We start from the raw sequence: 24,140 nt of genomic DNA on the forward strand, positions 1-24,140 counted from the left end.
TAACAAAACAGTGTAAAATGTAAAAACCGCGCTAAGCATCTATACAAAAAACGCTCTAGAGTTGAATGCGAGTTCGGAATCCGAGCTCCACCAAGACTTTAACAACTGTGATGATAGCGCCAAAAAAAAAAAATAAATAAAAAAAAAATAATAGATGTGGGATAATGTTTCAAGGATGTCGAGTTTAAAACAGATTTTTTAATCGAATCGATATTATTAAATTTGTTCTATATTCTTTGCTTAAATTGAACAACAAAAGTTGCAATCGCGTTTTAGTTACCAAATAGCCCCTATTAATTTAAATATGACTAGAATACAGTAACAATTAGATCGCACTAAGTAAGATTCACCCTCAAATATGGACATACTGTAGCAGAACGAAATCATCCATCATGTAACCATTAAATCCCCGAATCAATGACTTCATTTCAACACTTGGTCCTCGGACTCTCTGGGGGACTAGACTCGAGAGCCAGGACTATATGCGAATGAAATTATGTAGGATGCTCAATTTGATATTCTGCTCTGATTAATTCTTAGTGGTTGGCCGTCATCATCGAATATCACCCTCGGGACTGGCTGACTAGCTGGCGTCTCCTCTTGGCCTCGCAAATTCTCGCACATGTTTCAGTTTGGCAATTATCTAAGGAAATCAAATCAAATCATCGATGCAGCTGTTACGCAACAAGAGGGGGTGGCAACTGGTCGACAATGCTGAATACTGAGCAGCTCGGGGGGCGTGGCAGACCATTTCCAGTTGCCCGAAACTCTGTTGCCATCATCTGCATCTGTTGGAGGGAAATTGGCAGAGCGCTGGATCGGTATCAATAGCAACCAAAAATGACAGTGCAGCAAATTATTTCGTCAATTGCAGTGCTCGATTTCAGGGCATGAAGAGCTCTCAGACATATCGCCACTGGTGCTGTTAGCCAAGGGAAAATGGCCAAAATGATTTGGTTAATTTTTCGAAATTTTAAGGATGAGATGAAGGAATTTTTAAGGATGAGAGGTGTGCTCTTATCAGTTTGGAATATATCGCAAAGTCTATATCTTTATTTTTAGTCTACTATAATATAGTAGTTAATAGTAGGTAGGTAGGTAATAGTAGTTTCAGCTATAAATTAGCCACGTTTTCAGCCCTGTTTCAATGATTCTGTGAGGGTGCAATAGAGTCCTGTGTTGAGTAATTGATATAATGGTTACGTTCCCGATTCCGATTTGCTGCCCGTCCGGCTGCTGTCGTCGCCCATCCATCCTAATGGCGAAAATTGTCAACGGGACTGGGATTGGGATTTCAAAATTGGGTGGTTGGATGAGCGATGAGCTGTAATGCAATATCGTGTGGGACTATAGCCGTCATTATCATTAACACGGACGGCACAATTGTCACACTAATTTGTGCATATGCGCAAAAATGTTTGGCAATTAAACGGTGCACCGCGAAGCACCGTCCCTCAACCATTTTTCATTATTCCCCCAAAGTAATTAATGTCTTTTGTTAATGATAATGCATTTGCATTTGCAACTGCCGGAGGAATCGGATTCGGATTCGGGATCGGAATCTGAAGCGGAATCCGAATTGGAATTATATCAAAATTCAAAGCCAAGATAATTTGCACAACAAAGGGCGGATGGAACTTCATTAAAATTTTGCACAAAAATAGAGAGCAGCAGCTGCTGCATTAAAATTCCTGCCCGGGATTTGCTCTTTGGTCTCGAATAATTATTCATTGTCATTGTAATTGGCGTGCCAGGCGCTAAATGGAATCATAAAGGCAAAGATGGGGGTGGCTTAGGTGAGGCACGAGGGAGAGGCTGAGGGAGTTTTCCTGACAATTTTCCTCTTTTCCATTTTGTCCTACAGCAGCCAAATTGAAGTTGCTCGATTACTTGGACACTTTTTTCCGTCCACATGTCGAGGGTTTTTTGTTCTAGTGAAAGACCGATTACTCCCCATGGATGTCGGAATTGGGATTGGGTTTTGGTCTCGGTTTCGGTCTTGGCTTTTATATTGTTTGGGACACGTACGAGAATTTTCATTCGATGTCGTTTCAATTTTTCTGCCTTCCTCTTTTTTATGGACGCATAGAGACAGCAAAAAGGGTTCGAGATGCAGCCTGGGATTGCGTTTCGATCCTTGGCAGAGTCCATTTTCCCTTTGTTTCCTTGTTGGCCACTGAGCAACAAATTACCTGTGGCAGGTAGGGAAAACTGAAAATTCTGGAAATAGAAGACCGAGCGAGTGACTGACAATCTGGCTTAAATCTAAATTTCAAATACTCTTAATGCAATTTAGTTCCGAAAAAACTTTACTAATTTCCCATATTTGTTCTTTTAATTGCAGGTAAGCTCATTACACCAAACCTTTCTAACAAACCACAAAAGCAACAGCCACTGCAGCAGCAGCAGCAACAATAATAAATAATGTTAGCGTAAGTGCTTGTCTACAATTTTAATTAGTTTTAAATGCAATTTAATGCATTTGTTTTTTGTGTGCTCTCGTTTTTTGCTGTTGTTTTGGGTTGCCTAATGCCAAAGCACTTAGCATAATTTAGAGACAGACAGAGGAAGGCTGCTGCACTGAATTTAAATTCGAAAACAATAAATCATTTCAACTTTGTGATAAATGCCGTGCATAATTTCAGCCAGAGGGGGTGTGGACTGCACATCGCATGTGCATTCCCGCACAATTAGAAACGCATTAAATATTTAAAGTCCTTTTCCAGGACACTATGGCAATGTGTTCGGGGTGTGTGGCCAGCGCTTATGCGTAGCTCCGTACTCCCGATACCATGCAGAGTATCCAACCATAGCTCATTTAGTTGGCAAATATATACATTTTGGCTTTTACGATCCGCTATAAAAAAGTTGTGACACATGACATTTCCATGTTGGCCTTTCTCTAGAATTTATTTCACTATTTTTATGGCTCATTTGGAGTTCGTTTTTCAGGGTGGCCGCCCCTCCCGTTTAAAACAACTCAATTTCTGTAATAGTCACGCCCCCAGCATAGTTGAGCTTTCCCGAAAAACGGGAATGGCGGAAAAAATCAATCAGAAGAAAAAGTGTAGGGCGTTTCTTCCCAGCCGCAGCTGCCACGCCCTCCGCCGCCAATCAAGCTCATTTATTATGCATTTTTCATATGACATGCTTGCATTTTTTCCATTCTCTTGTTTTCGGCGACTCCTGGGCACAAAATTTAAATTCAACCGCAGAAAAAGCTGCAGGTTCTGGCATGGGCTCACGGCCTGGGAAAAATAAACTTTGGGTGTGGGGGAAAAAACACGCATGCCAAAATTGCCGCGGTGAGTGACAACAAAATCGATCGATCGATGGTTCGAAAAAATCCAGGCGTACACACAAATTACCCGCATTTTTTGTTTATAAGAAAAATTGAAATTCACGCAGCCATGCATCCATGCAGCCCTTCATCATCCGTGTCCATATCCATATCGGCCGAAATATATCCCTGTCGTATCGCTGTCATCGATGCAAGGCCCCCTAACCATCTACTTCGATAAGGATTTCTGCGTTCATCGCAGGGGAAGCAAAACATCAATCTAATATTAAAGGAAATTTAAATGTTTTTTAAACCGTTTGATAACTTCAAAGGTTACTAAGAGTTGCAATGCTCTACGGGTTCATGAATGGGATATCCATAATGTTCAGAGAACTGATATTTTAACCGCTGCTGTATTAACGAAAATTGCTTCTTTTTATTTTTATTTGGCAATTCTGAGGAGTTACAGGAAAAGAGTTCGGAGAGGGTCGCTTGTTTACCAGGCCCCCGAGGGTTGCCACATGCACATTTGCATATCGTTTCAAGTGCGACGGCTGAAAAGGGGCGGGCAGTGAGGGGAAGGCTGGGGTCGAGTAGGCGTGGCACTGCTTATCGCCACAACACTTGCCGCGAACGGGGGCAAGTATTTCCGTTGCCTGGGCACGCTTGTTAGTCACAAAGCAGAAGGACGCCTCGAAGTAAAGTGCTGGGGAAGTACGGATGGGGTTTTTGGGGGAGTTCAAGTCGAAGTTCCTGGCTGTCGCTTAACGATTTCGTGTCATTTTTTGCATTTCCTTCGTGTGCCTGGCTTTCAGTTTTATTTTCTCCGCCGAGCTCCCGATTTTCCCCCTGCGGTTTTTCCGTTTCGAGTGCGCTGCGGCCAGTCTTATCGCGTGCTACCTGTGTGGCACCTTCAGACAGCGTCAGAGACTCCCAGTCGGGAGAGAGTGATAAAAATTAAAGCAAAGGCAAAAAATTACAAAGAAATAAAAAATGTTTATCAAGTGTTGAGACTGGGCGCTACCCACTATTCGTTCCAAGTGTTAGAAGCTTATCGCAATGTAGCTACAAAGTGCAGCATACCCTTCTCCGCCCATCCGGCAGGAGGTATGGCGGAGAAACAAGACGGCTTCAAGGAAATTCATACTCTGGAATAAATCACAAAGTAGGAGAAGCAGCCGTAGAAACTCGTAAATTTCTCTGGGCTTTCTCCTTCGTGTACGTGTTAAAAACTTCTCACGTGTCAGTCGTTAGGAGCCCCGGCAAGTTAAGTGAAGTAAAGTCGCAGGATACACAGGACTCGGGCGGATGTTCCCGGGTCTGGTCTATCTGCATTGCAGCAGCATTTGCATGATTATGAATTTTTGTTGTAGTTTCATTCGAATGATGAATGTTGCCAAGGCCAAAAGTGTCTGCAATTAGTGGCCGGAAAGGAGGCAAGGAGAGAAGTGGGCCAAGGCGCTCGGCACTGGAGAAGTCCTAAGAAGTTGTCGCCAGGACTCGCGAATCCGATCAATTAAAAAGCAACTCGCAGAAACGGTCGGACTTGGTCCTTAGTGGTCCTGACTGCCGTCGACCACTGTCAGCCACCTCCTGCCTCTCGCGATTTCCCCGCCCTTTGCTCCGCTTACTCGCTCTGTTCCAGTGATTAATTTCAGTGCCCATTTGCATGCGCCATGGTGAATGATGCCATAATCCTTTCTGGCTCTCAGTCCTTTCTCCTCTGCATTACCTTCGTTTCTTCCACTTCCACCTGCTCATTCCTTTCTGCTGTTTTAAGTAATTTCGCACCTTAACGAGCGGGTATTGTGAATATGGTGAAGCCATGGGATCTTCTGAAGGAACTTTATCTTTAACTTTATATTTTAAATAATTCTAGAGACTTTGAAAAGTGGAGTGACCTACAGGAGACATTGGGGAACTAGGGTTGTAAAAGAAATTTTATAGAAATCTGTCCTTATTCAGATATACTCTGTAATAGTGGATAAAGTTTTTTAGAGTATTAATCCTTTTAATATTTTTCCCTCGGTAGAAAAAATACCAAAAAAAATCAAGCCGCTCAGTCGCTGAAGGATAAGGCTTAAGTGTCCGCCCAGAAACCTACCCTACCTGTCCTGGATTTCGTTCCTGAATCCCAGGTCCTGCGTCGTCCTTTTTTCTGGACGTTGCAACGTCCGCGTTGCTGCGGGGAATATTACAAAAAACGTGCCAAACGTTTATTTAAAAGGATTTATGTGCGTTACGTGCTAAATGTGAAATAATAATTTTTCTTACTCATTCTTTTTTCACGTTGCAGAAATGCAGTTAGAGAGGGGGCGACTTCCACCTCTCCTTCTTACACAACCATACATACTGTGCTGTCTTTCTGTGAAGCATTAACTCAAGTCCTTTTCGCAATTTTTATTGAGCTGAGACGGAACGCATGAAATTTTTGTGGGAAAACTCGAGGCTTTCGGACTTTCCAACTGAGATTTTTCCAGCTACGAGACTTAATTGCATTTGAAGTTGGCGGTTCTGTTGCTGGGGTTTTAAGTGCTCTGTGCAGAAAGGAAAAGTTTTCTGTCCGTCTCCCTTTGGCTCTCCACATTTTTGCGGCTGCCATTGCCAATTTCTAGCTTTCTTCGGGCCATTTCTTTATTTGTATTGAAATCGAAAATGCGTGGCCAGGGAATATCAGGGATAAAATGTAGGAAAAAGAGAGTGAAACAACAATGGTCAGGTCCAAGTCCATGGCCATTTTCCCAGTTGGGTTTCCTCGGTTGCTGCTGTGCTCCTGCCTTTTTCCCACTTATTATTATGTCCTGCCAGTCCGTCTCTGTTCCGCCCTGTGTCCTGCCCCATCCTGGGGACCTACGTCTGTGCGTTTGTTTTGCGCCCCGCACGCATATAGCATAATAATTAGGTGGAGAGTCGCCCCGTACCCTGCCGGACAGACTTCTCGTTCTGTTAATGCGAGACTCAGACTGGGGAGATATCCTTATGCACAAGGATACAGAGTGGGAAATGGGGTCACACTTTGTACAGTTCATTTTGCGGCGCACAAAGTTTCTTAATTTTTTCTCTTGCCTTTTGTCTCTGGCAAATGGGAAACACGCAGCAAAGAGAGAAAAGTTTTAATATGATTTGCAGTCAGACGTTTTGGTGGCCATCGCCAGCAGCCAGAAGCTAAAAATAATTAAAGTCAGGCAGGTCCTTAAAGACCAGGCTCCGTTTTCCCCTTGTTCACGCTCCTGGGCTCTTGAACTTTACTCAGTCATAACTTATGCATATGCATCTTGGGCTCCATGAGCGCAAAGGATTCTCTAGCCATGTGGGTGTGAATAGTTTTTGTCGCAGAATTTTTACACTGGAAACTCTCCTTATTAGTTAAAATTTGTTCGGCCTAGATATCTTTAAATTCTTCTTTAAATAAGCTGGTTTTCTGGGTCCTTTTAAGGTCTTTCTTTTGTTTCCTCAAACTTCTTATACGAAGTAATCCTTGCTTAATTTTCTTCCGTCTTCTTTTCGAGTGTAGACAATGTGTCCTTTTATTTAAACTTTGCCTCTACTTTTTGTGCAGGACTTATTACCTTAAACTTGGCGAAAAGGTTGTTGACTGGCTGCAATTTGTTGACACAGACAGACGACTTCTAAAGTGGGTGTAAAGGATATGCGAGTGAACGTGCACTTGTGTGTGTGGGCGAGTCCTTTGGGTGTGACTCTTAGGCATGTGCAATTCAAGGCGCTGCTAAATTGAAATTCATACGCGGGAAGTGTTGCCGCCTACAAGCCTCTCCCTTTTCTTCTAGTTTTTCCGTCTTATCCTAGTCATTGTTTTTTATTTGCGAAGTGCATTAAAGGATTTCTTGGTTTCTTTGTCATTTTCATTAGCCAAGCACTCTCCGGTCCTCCGTTCCAAGTCCATTTGACCGGGCTGCACTTTCCCTCAGCCCGGAACTGCGAAACGCTTTAAATGCGCTCAAGTGAAAGTAATCGCCTTGGCCACTGCACTCTCAGCATTTCATGTTTGTCTAATTCAATAAAGCCAAAAAAAGAGACATAAAAATAGGACTTGAAACCAGATATGCTTGGTGGAAAATAAAACTGGAGAAGACTCTGCAAACTCCTTAAAGCTTCTGCGCTCGGCGAGAATTAAGTTACGTTCCGCAGCGCTGGCTACGGCAATAAAACTTCAATTAAATTAAATAAATCTCTGTAAAAATGCGCAACTTTTCCATCGAGCGCGAGAGCAATCAACAAACAGCCTGCGGTCATCATTAAATGTCTAATTTATTTCGAAAACAACAACAAGCCGAACAGCGAACACCGAACGGGAAAAGCGGAAAACTCAGTTTTTACAAGATTTTCCATTTTCCTCGGCCTGGCCAGCTCGACTGGCTGGCTCGTCGTAAAAATTGATTTAATAAAACAGGCACGTTTCCATTTGAAGTGCTGTAAATTTTAATTTAGTTGTTGCTTCTCGCACAGCTGCGACACACCCACACTTGCCACACAGTGGCAGGCGGAGTGTTAGGGTGCCAGTGGGAGGGTGCCATGGGGATGTGGAAAACATCATCAAAGCCAAGCGAGAGGAAAACTTTGATAGAGATCACTCGACGGCCTTCATTAACAATAAAGGAAGGCATTGTAGGGTTTTGCTCGGCGAGCGGAACTGACTTGTAAACCATCCTGGTTGTCATTTATTTTCTTTGTTGTTTGCTGTTTATTATCTCTTATCATTGCAGAAGTTCCACTTTAATGAGTTTTATCTGAGTCACCGGAATTGACTGCTATTTTTTAGGGCCGCGAGCTGTATTTACACCGCAACGAGAACAGTCGAGTCGAGGCAATCAAATGGAAAATATGCTGCTACTGTTACTTTGTTATTTGCTCTTGGAATAATTATGAATATTTATGAGGGTGACAAAAGTTTTGCGCTCCCAAGTTCGTTCAAGGAAACCTGTTTAGTTTCGTTTCGTTCCGTTTGTTTATTTTATTTAAATGCGCCTTCAGCTATGCAATTGTATATTAATTCCCCCCAGCCGTGGCAGTTCCCGCTAGACAACGACAAATGCTAACTGACAAGACAATTTCGCTGGGGTTTTGCTTCGCTTCGCAAAAGTTTTGGGTCGCTTTCGCAAAGGATCCCTCGCAGCTGACAGACTATACTGTACTACATACATATATTTTCTCTACCAAGGAAAACAACAACAGCAGCCGCAACAAAAGTGACACACGTTGACATCGAATTATGCAAAAATGGCAAGAGGCGAATTAAAAATGCAAATTCCTTGAAGGACACCCCAGCAAAGTTGGGGGAGGCTGCATGTCCAAGAACTAATCAAGTCCGCCTGACAGTCGTGGGCTGAAGATTGGAGATTCAAGCTAGACTAGACGCATTTCACGATGCTTGAATTGACTTGGCCAACTCAAGTGGAAATATCACATTTCAGCCAGGGCAGGATAGCTTTTGGGGCGAAATATTAGCTTGGAAAATTAGCTTTCTTCTTTCAGAACTTGAGACGTGAATAGATTTTAAAATGGCAGTCTTCTCCATTCTTATGGATCTTTATGGAGAGAGTTCCATATTTAGGAATAATTCACGTAAAAATATTTAAATTTATTTTATATTAAATATCATATCTGTTTGATCTTTCTCTTAATAATTGACTCATAAATTGTTTGTCGCAAATTCTTTGTTTATCTAACAGCCATCCACCTACACCGAAGATCCACTTTAAATTCTTTATTTTTCTGCCCTTTATTTATCATCCCACCTGTGCGAAAACATTCCATTATTTCTATTCATTGATTTTAGCTGGCGACTCACGCCTTCAATTGAAATTGTTCTGCGGGTGGGTTTATTCATGTGATTGTCATTCGCTTACGCATGAAAATGCGATGTACCGTGCCGTGCGCAGGAAAATAAATTGAAAAAATGCCTTTGGTTGACGTTCTCGTCCTCGGAGTCGTCTTCCTCCATAGTCATCGCTTTGTCAATCTGTCGGTTTTCATATTTCAACATTTTCCCCACAAAATAGCTTAACTGCCTGTGTCAGCTGCATGTGGCTGTGGCTGTGGCAGTGGTGGTGCCCCAAAGCCGAAACTCCAATAAGTATGCAGCAAGGCTTGCCATTGTCAACTGCCTCTGATTGCTGCCAGGCGGAAAGAGGGAGAAACTCTGAGGTTAGCTGAGACTCAGAGCCTTAGCTTCCTACCTGGCATTACGTATACGCCATGCTGTGTCGCGCGGACTTTTTATTGCTTTCGATTTTCATTTTGACTGCTCGCACGTGCGACGAACGAAGGAAGCGGCAAGTCCTGTCCTAAACTTTCCAGTTCGATGGCGTAAATTTTCTTTAAGCATTATTTTATTGCATATTTCGCAAGGAAGCTGCCAACGGGAGGCAAGCAAAATCAGCCTTGTCCTTTTCATCCGCTGCTTGGCTGGGCTTGTTTTCGCTTTGCGTGAAATTCAATTTCCCATTTGCCACACATACAGTTCATGCCACCATCTGAGGCTGGCCCTTTTTCTTTTTAAATCCTCTTTCTTTTTTCTTACTTACTTGCCTGAAAACTCTATTCAACCTCTTGATTTTAAGATGTTCATGTAGCCTGCCACATGACTGCATTTTAGCATACACGCCAAGAAAGGCTAGATTAAGCTATTATAGACTTTTAGTTGAAATCGTTATTGGAGTATCATAGTTCTATATTGTGTACTTACTAAGGCTATATTTTTGCTAAAAATCATTCGATTCTTGAGTGGAATACCTTAAACGTTTGGCAGATCGATTCTTCATTAATCGGCATCAAAATCTGGAAATAAATTATTTTTTATATTTTTTGTAAAATTTTCTGGAGCATCCCCTTCTAAATGTGGAAAATGCATGGTTGGGGCATTATACAGGCTATATCTTTGCCAAGAATCAGTTGAATTTTGAGGGGAATATCCTAAAGTTTATGGTCTTCTTATATTCTAAATAATAATACACTACCCTGTAGTGTATTATACTTTTGGCAGCTCTAAAGCGCTTTGTACTATTAGGCGATTTTCCTCCACACTCTTCTTTCAATATCCTATGGCCCCTGCTATGAGACTCAGTGCTATCCTTTCGTGTGTGTTTCAATGGCTTCCCTGCCTATCTGCAGACGCCATCGCTGCCGCCGATTTACTTTTCCGTTCGTTGTGAGTTGGGGGTTTTCGCCCATTTTTGTTTTTCTGCCGATGCAGGGGCTTGCTTTTCTTAACGGGTGGAAATTCATTGCAAATATTCTTGATTTTTATTGCGTTTGCTCGCAAGTGAAATGGCTTAAAATGTGCTTGAATTTTGCTCCTTTTTTCATTTTTTTGTATCCGATTTTTCCGGCTTTTATTAGTTTTACAATGCTAGACATTTCTGTCCTGTTATCCCGGCTCGTCCGTTTTGGCATGCCAACAAATGCCTGCGAAACAATTTGTTCCAACGGTCTTGCTGGCTCCTTGGCTTTGCTTCCTTTCATTTTTGTTGTTTTTATGGAATTCCTTTCGGGTTTATTACTTTGTTTTGTTGGGTTGTCGGATGGCGAGATTTGGCCGAAATTCATTCTGTTTATTTGGCTCGAACATGCAAACTTTTTTTCGGTTGGCTCACCAAAGCATTTCTCACATTTTTCATGTGCATTATCTCCAACCGATTCTGACATAATTTATGTGGACAATTCTTCCATCTCGGACTTCCTTCTCCCTCTTTGATCAAGCAAGCCAAAAATGTGCATTTAATTGTGACTCATTTACATTTTACCAAACTTTCTGCAAGATTTCTTCATCCTTGAAGGGGTACATCGTAAAAGGACCCTTCTAAAACCATAAAAACACAAAAAACCGATAAAAAAAATGCAAAGAGGAGAAAAAATAAAATATAAATCATACGCACCATTTAACAATGGCGAAAGCTGCTACGCCATTGCCAATCCGCAATACAATGGCACACATAAAAAGCAGCGCAGAAACGCTTTCAATATCACTTATAATGCCACGCCCCCAGCACTCTCCACCGCCCGCCGACCCTCGACACTGCCATTTGCAGCGGAAATCAAGTCGCACATGCGAAAGTAAAAATTCAAACAATTGCCTGAATGGGAAATCAGCGGAGAAATGGGAAATCCAGAGAGTAGCTGGAAGGCGATGCCAAATACAAACATTTTTAAAGCAAAATTGTGCAACATGGAATCTATTGGGTGAAAGTTGTGAGGTTTTTGCCATAAGAATAGCGTGTAAGTGTATAAGAATATTGCAATGACATTTTAAAATATCAAATATATTACAAATGCTCTCAGAATCTTAAAAAAGAGTTCCTCTGTTTCCTCTTCTATAGGTAAGAGAGGAAACTACCTAAACTTTTGTAATTTTTGGTTATTTGGGAGCTAAGTCTTGCGAACTTTCGGTGTTCAATTTGGTTCTACGAGGCTTCTTTAATGGGTTTGTTGAAAGTTTTTCAGTCCAAAGAAAGAACACCAACTTTAATACAGCGGACTCATGTGGCCAACCGCATTGGAAATACAAGAGAAGCGAAAAATAGAGGGACGTTGCATACTTGAAGGCTTTTCAATAAACATAAAATAAGCAACTGCAGCACAGGGAACGGCAGTGTGTGGGAGCCTGAGGGTCGAGTTTAATATAATGACACATTTTATGATTGCATTTGCTCGGCCAGAACAAAAACATTGCAGCTGGTCAATCTCACGTCTCACGATGGAGCATAAAAAGTTTCCCCGGCTGGTGGTAGGAGAAAGTCCGAGAAGTCCTTCTGGGCGACGCAGCAAAGTCAGCATTTTGTGCTAAAATGGAAGGCGTTGCCTAACGAGCTCTAAGAACTGTTGTTCTGCTGCCTTTTGTCTTGTTTTTCTCCAGTGTCCCGACACTCAAAGGAATTGAGTGGCAATGGCATAACTTCCTTGAAGTATGGATTTCAATCTGATAAAATATCTTCTTATCATATTAAACAAATAAAAAATATAGATTATGTGGGAGCCTGAAGCAACGTTATTAGGGTTTGAAATTTTTTCAAGTGTCGGTTGCCTGATTCTTCTGCTTATGCCTGTCGTTCGACGGCAGCTTTCTCGAGGTCTTTTCTTGGTTCTCCCAGGCCAGGCCTTCAGATTTGCTTCTTCAGTGTTCATATACACAATTACCAGCTAAGGCGATTTGCGAACAACTACCAAGGCATCGGCATCAGGTGGCCCCTGCACTCAAGTGCTGTGTTATGCCATTGTCCTTACTCTGTGCCACGCCCCTGCGGCCCCAAGCCTGTTTGACAATGTTTACAGGTGCAAATTTCAAAGTGAATTGCTTTTCTATCGTTCGGAAAAGTGCTGCAGCACGCAAGCCAGCCGAAGTAGTTCCCCCACATTCTTCGGAGATATTTTCCCGGGAAATTAGTTGCAGAAAACAAAGAGGCAGGAGAAGCGGCGGGGAGAAACCGGAGAAAAGCTGAGCTAAGCGGATTTGTTTATGGCTGCTGCTTCCTGGTCGTGACAGTTTGTCATGCAATCTCAGCCATTAGGCTGATGCCACCTCAGTGCTTCCTAAACATCCCCGCCCACCGTCCCTATCCATCATCCACAAACTGCGAAAACCTGAGAGATTCCTTTTCACTTTGCCAATTGACAGGTTATTGTCGTTTGTCTTTTCTTCCAGGCTGTCTCAATTTTAATTGAATTCTCTCCCTTTCAGCGGGACAAAGGGCATTTATTATCAATAATTGCATTTTCGTTTACGACGCTGAAACAACAACAGACAATGCGTACTGTCAGCAAACGTCCAAAACTAATTTATCAATAAATTGGAAGAACAAGGCATGGAAAATTGCTTTGGCTAACCATAAATGGTCAAGTGTTTGGTAAACACACAAACACGCACAGCCATCAGCTCGAAATTTAAGTAAAAAGTTTGCAAAAATAATGAAGCTTGGCCTGGGGCAACTACAATTTTATTTTTATTTTATTTTGTGGCTCACGAGGGGTGGGTGTTACGAGGGGAATGCAAATCGCAAACAGGCGAGACAAACAAAATCCCCAAACTAACCAGCACACCCTCAAAACAGACAGACACACCTAGCTGACCACAGGATCCTGACCAGCCAGCCATCAGGACATCTGTCTGCAGCAACCTCAGACCCAACAAATATCCTTACCTGGACTCGTCCTTTGAGTCCATACATCCTCTCCCTCATATGGTACTTTACCCCTCACACCCAGTGAAAAGTAAACGCACAGGCACGCAAGTTTACAGTTTTTGCAACCAGAAGCCATGCAGTCAACAAAAATTTGGTACCTTAAACTAGGTAAAATAAAACTGCAAGTAAGGAACTCAGGAAATTGTTTAAGCTTCTGCTGGAGATTGATCTGTATAATAATGTGGCATTTTCATAATCCTCAGCTTAACTTTTCTCAGTGCATGAATACCCTCTTAGCCTGGTTTGATTGCTCGTTTTGCCAGCACTCTTCCCATTAGATTTGGCTCACAATGAAATTTTTGTTAAATTTTGCAGTACCCCTCCAACCCAGCCGACTGGCTGACTGACTGCCCCAGTATGATTTTAAGGCCGTGTCCAGTATCGCTGTACCCCTGTCTGGATGTTGTCCCCGAGGATTACCTGTGCTTTGGTCTGTTTCCGTGTCCCTCCGACTGTCTGTCTGTTGGTCTGGGGATCCTGTCGCATGTCACGCACTTAGTGTCCTTCTCGTTCGCCCGTCAATCCACCCACATCCACCTCACTCGCCCAAAAATTTCGGTCTGCATTTCAGGAAAGAGCATGGGCAAAGTCAAGCAACTCTTTCGCATTTCAATTTGGATTTTATAACTGACTCACCTGGTTGCCTCCCAACTCGATTTTGTACTTGACTCTGGCCAAAAGTTTGCTCAACTTGTTTTCAATAGTTTCCATTGAATACACATAGCCAACTTCCTCTTCCCTGAGCTCTGCGGCTCTTGGTCCAGTTCTATTGATTTCCTTAGACTGACAGTGCCTGTCGAAACTGTAAGGCTGCATGAAATGCATTAAAGTTAACAAAGGACAAGAGTCCTGGATAGGCAACATAGGGCTAAAAATAATAGTTTTTGAATCAATGTTTCTTAATAATTACTATTTATTTTGATATTTATACAATAATATTTATGAATCAAACTGTTCTCACTTGCTTCTCGTTGATGCTGCTTACGGCTTCTGGCCAGAAACTGTTATGTGGCAGCACAAGTTTATCTACTTGAAACTTATTCAATCTCTAGAGAAATTATCCATTTGCCATTTTTGTTTAGCCCGAACTAAATTCGTTTATTGTTATTGCTGCAACGGCTGCTGTTGCCTTTCTTTTGCTCTTGATTGCCAATGGATTTGAATTGCAAATTTGAATTTATGAAGCCAAAGACTTTTCCATCCAAATCTCTAATCAAATGCATCTTTTCTTTCTACTTTCAGGTAAGCACCAACCATCTCGGACAAAGAAAATCGTATTGGGCTCGGGCTAAGTACAAAATGAATGATCGAATATGTCTTTCTGATAATTTTTGTCGAGTAACACACTCATCATCAGTGTAGAGTAGCGGTGTCAAGTGCAAGGTTAAAGATCATAAATCAGTGGAGTCATCTGAGTGGGGGCTTCTCCAGTTATTTTTCGGCTCTGGAACGACTTGGCCCGAAAATATAAATGTCCAATTTGCGCTGCCGGCAAGTTTTCCCCACCAAAATGATTAACTTGATTTATGCGTGCGGCGACAAACTTTCCAGCGAGGCAGGTGGTATTGGCCAGCCCACAGAAAAAAAAGCCAACAAAAAAGTTTCGTAAAAAATGGTACAAAAGAAATGACCCAAAAATGGAAAAAAATACATTTGTCGCGTCGCGTCAAGGCGTTAATTTCTTGGCACTAACTTGAGGCTGCCGCTGCCCCGAAAAAGTATGCTACAGTTTTTTGCGAAAGCAGCTAGCAGCAAGCAGCGCCTTTTGTTTCTTCAAAGAACTATAACAAGCTCCATTAGTTCACCCTGTCGTTTGCCTTTTGGTCGGATTCGACAGCTGGTCGACATCGTCTGGTGGCAGTCAGTGGCCTCATTTGTTTTAATGTGTCAATTTGTTGACTTTTCCTGCTGTTTTTGGCCCGGTCCGTCGGGACCTTCTTCGGGGGCGGTAGTGAATGTAGTTTGCACACACCTGTAATCTGTCATCAGGAGCTTTAACAAGCATTTAATATGTCGAGCTAGAAACTGAAAAACTTTTTCATTTTAGCCGTTAAAAAACATTTTTTTGTGTAAAGTTATTAAGCATATTTCGCGCTTTTCCGGTTTGCTTTTACGCTCTCCCGCCTGGATGGAAACTTTGGCCATAAAATTGTGGCCTTCCATATCGCTTTGGGTTTATTGATGCTCTTTGATTAAGTGTTAAGTTTGAGCCTTGATGCTTTGAGTAACCTTTAAGGCCATCTTATGGGCTTCATATTTCTGCCGTTTCGTTTAAAGCTCACTTAAGGCAACAATTTCGCCTGATTTACAGGTCATATATTCTCTTCTATATGCTTCTGTGGCTTTTCGTGTGTATGGCCGTGTGTGATGGCGGTACGGGGGCGGGGATGTCGGCTCCATTAAATTTTTATTAAGTGCAAAATGAAATTGCCTTACTTTTCCATTCCCCACCAACCCCCTGCTCCCTGCCGCTTACTGTCTTTTGTTTTTGTTGGGGGACTTAATGCGCTTTAAGCCCGCTGGAACTTTGGTGGCCATTTAAAATTTGTGCCGACATAAAGCATAAATTATGGCGTTTGCCAGCCACTCACCCACATTTCTGTCCCGCTCTTGAGCGTTAAAACAAGTCCATATATGCACACACACACACACACACACTGACGTACATGTGCAAACTGACACTCTTACAGGAGCATATGGCAAACATATATTTTCTGGCGGTGCTCTACCACCGATTTTGTTTCTTTTTTGCGTTTTATTTATGTGAAACTAGCGCATTGAAATTGCATTTTTAATGCGCTTATTAAAATGATAAAGTGGCCGGGGATCCCCAACTAATTCTTCCTGAATAGCTAGACAATTGTGTTTATGAGGGTGTGTGTGTGTGTGTGTGTGTTAGGTGGTCAACAGTTTTTTTGCCTCATTAATGTTGTTTTTTCTGCTTGTGCACTACAATAAGCTGTACTTCCGTTGAATGCCTCTCTTTTTTTAGCTTTTTTGGCATTTCAGTTTCGCTGGTCTTTTTGGCAGTTGGGCAAAAGTTAATTAAGTTGCAAATGCTACGCGTAAGTACATTAAAAACTAATTGCTACTGTCGTTATCGTTACGGCTGGGCATTACTGTTACGTAACGGCAACGTAAAGCTCGTTACGTTGCGCTTGGCTACGCCCACACATTCGTGGAGAGCAGGAAATGGCTTTCATTTAAATTCGAGGAAACGCCCGAAGATTTAAGGCGTTGCAATTAGTTGAGTGGCCTGAGAAGTAGTTGTTTCAGATTTAAAGCATCTTAAAATTGAATAAAAATGTATTCTAAGGGAAATATTCTGAGTGATTTCCCAACACAATCGCCTCATGCATATTTGAAATGCGACGTAAAGCGTCGAATTCCAATTGATTTCAAAATCAATTGCCAAAGGATGTAATCTGGCGAATATTGCAAATTTTCCACTCCTGTTGTTTCTTGGCATTGCATTTTTAATTCAATCGAAATCATTTTGGCGTCATAATTTATTTATACCAATTACACTCTCTGTCCTGGCCAGCACGGCACCCCGACTCCCTGGGCCGTGGCTCTTTAGCTGATTGTTCTGTATCCTTCTCAAACGTTTTTTCTGTGTTTTGTTTTTGCTGTTTTCGACCTTAATTTCATTGACGCGCCCACATTTTGCTGACATGGCCGCAGACACCCACCCACACATGCGAGTGTCTGCTCCTTCCTATCCCTGCCATACTTGCTGTATATGTATATGTGGAAAGGATGCGGAACCCACACGTAAAAAATTTGTTTGTGCTCACACTTGAGTGCCAGCCACAGCCGGAATTTCGTCCTTTTTGCTGTCCCTGGATCTCCACCTCAATTTCAGTTTGTTTAGTTGTTTTTTTTTTGTTCTGGGTGTGCGGTTGTGCTTTTTTTAGTGTTCCATCGTTTACATTGTCTAAACACCCGGGCAAGGCCAACAAGTGTACGGGTCTTTTGCCATCAAGGTGTACATATCGCTCCGGAGATCTCACTCCCCCTATTTCCCGTACTCCCCACCTATTCCCAGCTGTGAATCCCCTTTTCATCGTCCTCTCGGCAGCTTCTCATCTTGCCGGAAAAGTTTGTTTCGCTTTTTTTTACGTCGTTGCGCACTTTTTTATGATTTTCAGTTTCAGTTTGCCGCCCAGCCACCCAATAACCCAAACCCCCAAAAATTTCTCATACGTGTTAGCACACACACACACACACATATTCGTGTAGGAGGATCAGGAGGTGGTGGCCCCCTGCTGCCACGCGTTGTACATTTAATGGCGTTGATATGGTTTTATGACCTTTGTGGCCTGTTACACATACGCCCCCGAAAATTGCATTGTTGGCTTTATTTCCAACCCTCAACCCCTCGGCCGCCCGGCTTCCTACATTTTTATTACATTTATTTTATGTTTTTTATGATTTTGTGCTTTTGTTTCTCGCACTGTGCGGAGTTTAATTTTCCCTCTACGTTCCAGCATCACCAAGGAGTCATAATTTCTAAGTTGATTTTCTTGTTTTCCTTGCGGACGGCCGAGGCAAAAAATGTACTCCACGGGCTATGCCAAAATTACACAGCTTTTTAATTCTTCGACATACAGGGGTTTCGCCTGAAAACGCATTCATTCTGCTGGAGTGCCAAGTGCATTTCTGCAAATAAAAATGCAATTGGATTTAGCTTTGCTGGCTTTTTGCTTATGTTTGTCAGCGTATTTCAAATGTGACAAATTGACTGGTTGCACTGTAATCCCCCTTTTTTGTGGCGAAACACCTGCAGCTCGAAGTGCAGGGTGGATCGGGTATTTGTTTGCATTTTAAAAGATTCATTTGAGCTGGGGCGCAATCGAGATGCGTTTGGGTTTATTGATGCCAGACGGAAAATAACCGCAACGCTTCGAAAATGGCAAAAAATATTTAGAGGCTGTGCAAATACAGTGAGAGTTTGAACGACTCCCCCAGCACTTTTAGGAACTTAGCTGTGGCATTTTAAAAGCTAAAAAATGTATATTGTGAGTGTGTAATATTTTAAAAAATGCCAGGCATTGCCACAACTCACACAAGAGGTAGATATTTGAGTAAAAAGGTAAAAGAATTTTACGCCCAGCTCCTTCAACTTCCGATTAACCTTCTTCCACCCCACCAACCCATTAATCCTCAAAATTGACCCGAAATAGTGGAAATTGTTGATTTATGGCTGCGGAGCAGACAATTCTATCAGGAAATTGCGTGACTGTTTAATTGAAATGAGTCGCAATTCGTGGGCCCCCAAAGGCAATAATATGCAAAGCGAAGTCAGAGCCACTTAGGGGGAAAAATGCAGAGCCGGCCAGAAGCAGACATGCCAGACAGCAGACAGTTTATGGCCCAAAGCAAGGCCCTGAAACTGAACTGAACTGACTTGACTTGACTGACTCTCCTTGAGCGTGCTCCAAAATTCATGAGCCACGAAAACGCATAAATATTAAGTTTTTCCTCCTTTTTTTGAGGCACGAAAGTGGCACAAAATAAAACCGAAAACGGAGAGAAAAGTATGGCCTAAGCCTAGGATAAAACAGGCTGAAAAACATAGAATCGGGATGAAGGAGAAACACAGCAGGCAATTTTGATGAAAATTATGACAATAATTGTCATTAAATCAAAAATGCTCAGTAATTGTCTCATAAATTTACTATGCAAATTGTGAGGCATGGCCATAAGGATATAGGGCGGGAAAGGAACCAGGTCTCGTTCGTTCGTGTTGGACTTTGCAAATTTTACGATATCAATAAAAACGTCGACAATATAAACTTTACTTCTGGGCTCTCTCGGCGCGACTACTCTTCGTATTTTCCTTTTTTTCCAAAACACTCCTCTTTGCGGCATTAAATTTGTATAGCATATTTCTAGGCGCACGTGGGTTTTAGTTCTCGTTGCTGGCATGTTTGTTGTTTGGGCCCGAAACGAGCGCATAGCCACAAAGTTTTTATGACTCGCTATAAAAGGCACCGAAAACCGAACTGGCCACGAGGACAAGCAACTTCTCCGTGGCTCCGAAGGTAAGGGCAGCAGCAGAAACTTGTGCTGCAAAGGATTAGATAAGAGGCATAAACCCAATAGCCTGTTCTTACCTTTTTATGCCCATGCACTTGTCGTCGTCGTTATGTGGGTGGTCGCCCTTAAAAAACAGCAAACAAAAATGCAAATAAAAACCAATCCAACCGCTCCCTCCCCACTCCTCCTCTCGAAAACATGAACTGTGAACCGTCGTCCGAGAGGCGATTTTAAGTTCGACGCCCACAAATTTACACGACGAGCATGCCAAAAGTGGGCGGTGGTCGCAGGAAGCCGCAAAGTGGCTTTTTAATGCACAGCAGGAGCAATAGCAGTGGCAGCAACAGGATCCCCCGAGAAGTCGGTGCAACTGCGGCCAGAACCACAGCACGACGAGAATCAACAGCTTGAGTGGCGCAGACTCACTTGAAGGACATGTAAGCTTAAAATTTGAGTAAAAACAACATGAGCCATAAAATAATTAACAAAAATAACCTTTAAAGATGAAGAAATAAAAAGGCATCTGGCCATTGAAAGCACTGATGAAAAATGGCTAAAAAGGTCTGGAAGCAAAAGTAACGATTGTGAAACCTGCCAAAAAGTTTCAGAAGAGAATATAGTAAATAGTAAATACGTATATTTTCATAACACAGCCACAATATGCACATGCCTCAGCGTTGAGCCATTATATAAAAATCAGGCTGTAGCCGGATGGAAAATCGGAAAAAACAACACTCTCTGAAATTGCTTACTTGTCTGCCCACAAACACGCCCACGCGGTGGCTGTGCCAGAGTACATGAGTGGTTTGCATGGATGTGTCGGTACATGTTCAGGAAGAGTATGTGGTTTGTTGTGTTAATTTAATTAAGGCCCTGTTTGAACAACACATTAAACACACAAATTTACATTTAAAGCTGAAAACATGAAATTAGGCTTTATGAAATTTCAGCTCAAGGTCGTGTTTTAGATCTAAAATATTTTAAAGCAAAACTGAAGCAGTCAACCCTGAGAATCAAGTTTCGGTGCTTGTGGCATCTGATTTTGAACAAAGCCATATGCCGGCCCACACAATTTGGTCGCTTCATTAATAATTCAACAGCAGTCGGGCGGGCGGCAAGGGACCCGGAAAACAGAGACCTTTTTCCATCCTTTTCCATCAATAGCCCAAAAATGTTGCATATCTACGTGGGATATACACCATACATTATGGTTGGCTAGGTCAATCCCGAAAAACTTTTGGCCCAGAGTGGTTAGGAAGTATTTCTGGATCGAAACGAATGGAGAATACTCTCTACACTAAACTATAAAATATGAAATTCCTGTGTTTCTGATATAGAGCTTTGGACTTATTTTAAAGGTGATTTTCAATATTTAGTCTTTCATGTTTTCAAGTAAATGACGATTGAATAAGCTAACCAGATCATGTAAAAGCATTTTTTAATAAAGATAGTTTCAAAAAGGTTACCACATCCCTAGTAAATTAAGCCTTCCAAGATTTTAGACAAGAAATCCCAGTGATTTATGAATTGAACCTGACAATCCAAAGGGAAACTCAAGTGGCTGTATATTATTTCTTACTTTCCCAGGGACTACAGATCCCAGGACCTGGGACACCCTCTCCCATGGCTTTAGACAGCTCGAGAAATTATTATGTTTTGCTTTTAGCGTGATTGAAATGAAATTAAACTGCTTTGCCATGCACACGCGTTTGAGGCGTCTGCCAGCTGCCGAGGACATGTGTTGACATAAACAAAATTAAACGAGAGCGACAAAAAACATGAAATTCTAAAAAAATGAAGATAAACTAGAAGACAAAGTTGATGGTGATGGGAGAGCGGCGCCACTGAACAAAAATTTCATTTACGAAATGAAAATTTAGTAAAAGGCATAAAAAAGCAGCCCCCTAAATTGCAAAAAGGGTGGTTCAAAGGAACAAGTACCCCGATAAACATATTTCTTCATGTATATAAAGTATATGAAGGAATAAAATTATTTTTTTTTTTTGCGAAGATCTTAATCACATGTGCTGCTTAGCCTGTGCTTACAATTTGCGCTTCTTATTTATGGGACATTTTTTTTATTGTCAGCTGCATTGCAGCACATTCTTCCACACTCATATCCTTGTTGTGAATGTGTTTGACAGCAAAAGCCTTTTAAATCCTTGTTAACTTCTCTAAATGCTCAGGTTGTCCTCCCCTCACACGTCGGGGTATTTATACACATAAAGACATTTATATTGCTCGTGGGCTCCTTTGTGTCATCAGCAGTTGAAGTAAAAAATAAATTGAAAACCATTTGAACCAAGGATTTTGAAATTTTTTCCTGCTTTTAAATAAACTGAAATTATGCTGATTGTTGGGGGATGCCTGGAGACTGTGCAAATCGAAACAAATGAGGAAGGAAATCGGTTTTCCTTGGCAGCTAAGTGAAAATTATGTGTGCAAAGTCTCTAGGGGATTTTCGGGAAATCCCACAGGAGTAGAAAGGTTTCAAAATGTGAGGAAAAACTCTGCGAAAGAGAATAGAAAACTCAAAAGCTTAACCCTCACTCGAAACTCGTTTTAAAGTCTCTTACAGCTGATTAATGCTTTTTTTTCTTTCAGCATTCAGTATTATTCATTCATTTATTCTAAGTATTTTTTTTTGTCGCCAAATCTATGCAAATTAGCCAGGCTTAAACAAAAAATGCCAACTTGCAAGAGGATTTACTTATAAAGCATTAAAAAATAGTTGGACGACTTGGAAGTAGCTGGGGAACCTGGCACGCCCCTCACCTCTTGGGCAGGCTTAAGTGTAAATGCGGCATATAAATGAACTCATTAAACTTTCGACGCGGAATGTCCAGCCCAGAGGGGGCCCTAAGATAATATTTTTGCTATTTGAGAAATGTATTTTTCATTAATTTGAGACATTCAAATATTTAAACAGCAGTCGACGCCCCAAACCCTCGTGGCACACAATAATTAATTGTTTGGCCTTCAAGTGGCTGACTGGAAATTTTTCAGTTGGTTGGTAAATTATGCGAATGGTGCCGCATTTCACACTTTAAGCTGACAGCCAATGGGTTGGTTGGGTGCGAAGTGGAAGCACTTCCTTGGGAAGGTGAAAATTTATGCAACAAAATTAATTCCATGCAAAAACAATTAAGTTAATTTAGCAAAAGGAGGCAGCTCCAGCAGAAAGCGCAACAGCAGAAAAATCAGGCTCAACTGGAAATATAATAAACTTTTTAAGGCTGGTGGGGTCTGACGGGGTTGTTGTGTGGCGGGTGGTGAGGTGCTTTAAATTTCCATTGCCAGCGCCAGCGCCATCGCCATTGCCATTTGGCATTTTCATTGCTATTGCCTGGCTGTTGTTTCGGCTCTGTGTGCTGTAATACAAACGCAATTAAAACCCGCTGAAGAGGCGCAAACAACAGACAGCCAAGGAGGAGGCACGGGAACAGGAGCTGGGGCAGGAACAGGATTCTGGCTACCGACAAATGAAATGAACGACCGGAGAGCGAGAGAAACGACACAGTAAAACATTTAAATGCCGAAAAATAGACAAAAAAATGAATAAACGAAGGGGATGAGAATAAAATAAAGGGGTAGGGCTGCTCACGAGGAGGGGGCGGAGAAGGAAGGGAAAGCGGAGAAAGGGAAAGGCCCGCCGAACGGAATTTCGCTTTCAAATTTGCGTTGGCGCGTGAAATATACTTGTGACTGTATGCGCGTACCCTTGTGTGTGAAAGGATTGCGAATTTCACAGTCAATGCATTTAACATTTCGCAGTTGAAAGGCGGCCGGCGGTTGGGAAATGTTTACAACATCCAGTTTCATTTTACAGCTGAGCCACGGGGAGGCACGGTGGCAGCGAAACGAAAATGAGACACAGATAAGGGAACTTATCTCATCTGCTGATTGTTGTTTCATTTATCACGCAAGTGTCAAGATCTGCTGGCACAGCTCAGAATGAATGAGAGCAAAAAAATTCGTTTTTAATTGCATTTCAACTGGCACCCTCACTTCGAGGTGTTAAATAGTGCACTGATATAAAATACTTATTATTCTTTATCACGAATATGCAAGAATTATCTTTTTGATATGAGCTTCCGAAGAATTTTCCATTCATTCTCTGATTATGGTTTCGAGGGATATTTTTCTAACGTGCAGAGAGTAGCCACCCCTTGGGCGGCTAAACTCTGACATTGGCACAACCCCTGGAACACCTTCGGCCATTCTGTCTGCCTTCTCCTCCTGGCCAGCAACTCTCCAATTTTCAGCTGGCTAACTCACAAGCGTGCAATAAATTTTTCAATGTCATGCGTCTCGGGCGCACAATCTATAAAACAACAGGGGCGAGTGGGTGGTATCGGATCCGAAGGATCGCAGTGCTAAGCCCTTCGTCCTTCAACCACTAAGCACCCAAACAGCAAAACAAACTTCCAATCAGACCCAAGTCAGCCCTCCCACCTACCACGTCTCTTCTGCTGCGACTTTGTGATAAATGTGCTACAGCTTTTTGTCTTTACTTCATTTGAAGTTGAAAGTCGGTGGAGAAGCTGATGCTGATGCTGATGCTGAAGCTGGAGATGGCTTGCTGGCCAGCTGGAATCGACTCGCTCCATCTTTTTGCCATT

The 24,140-nt window shown here is 42.1% G+C and overlaps 1 protein-coding gene across 1 annotated transcript in view; it reads left to right on the forward strand.

Moving 5' to 3' along the window:
• The window catches only part of LOC6500852, a 106,973-nt gene that overhangs the window by 42,271 nt on the left and 40,562 nt on the right, over window positions 1–24,140 (forward strand). The gene's annotated exons all lie outside the window — the stretch shown is intronic.

Source organism: Drosophila ananassae, chromosome 2L, assembly GCF_017639315.1.
Source record: "Drosophila ananassae strain 14024-0371.13 chromosome 2L, ASM1763931v2, whole genome shotgun sequence".
Taxonomy (NCBI): domain Eukaryota; kingdom Metazoa; phylum Arthropoda; class Insecta; order Diptera; family Drosophilidae; genus Drosophila; species Drosophila ananassae.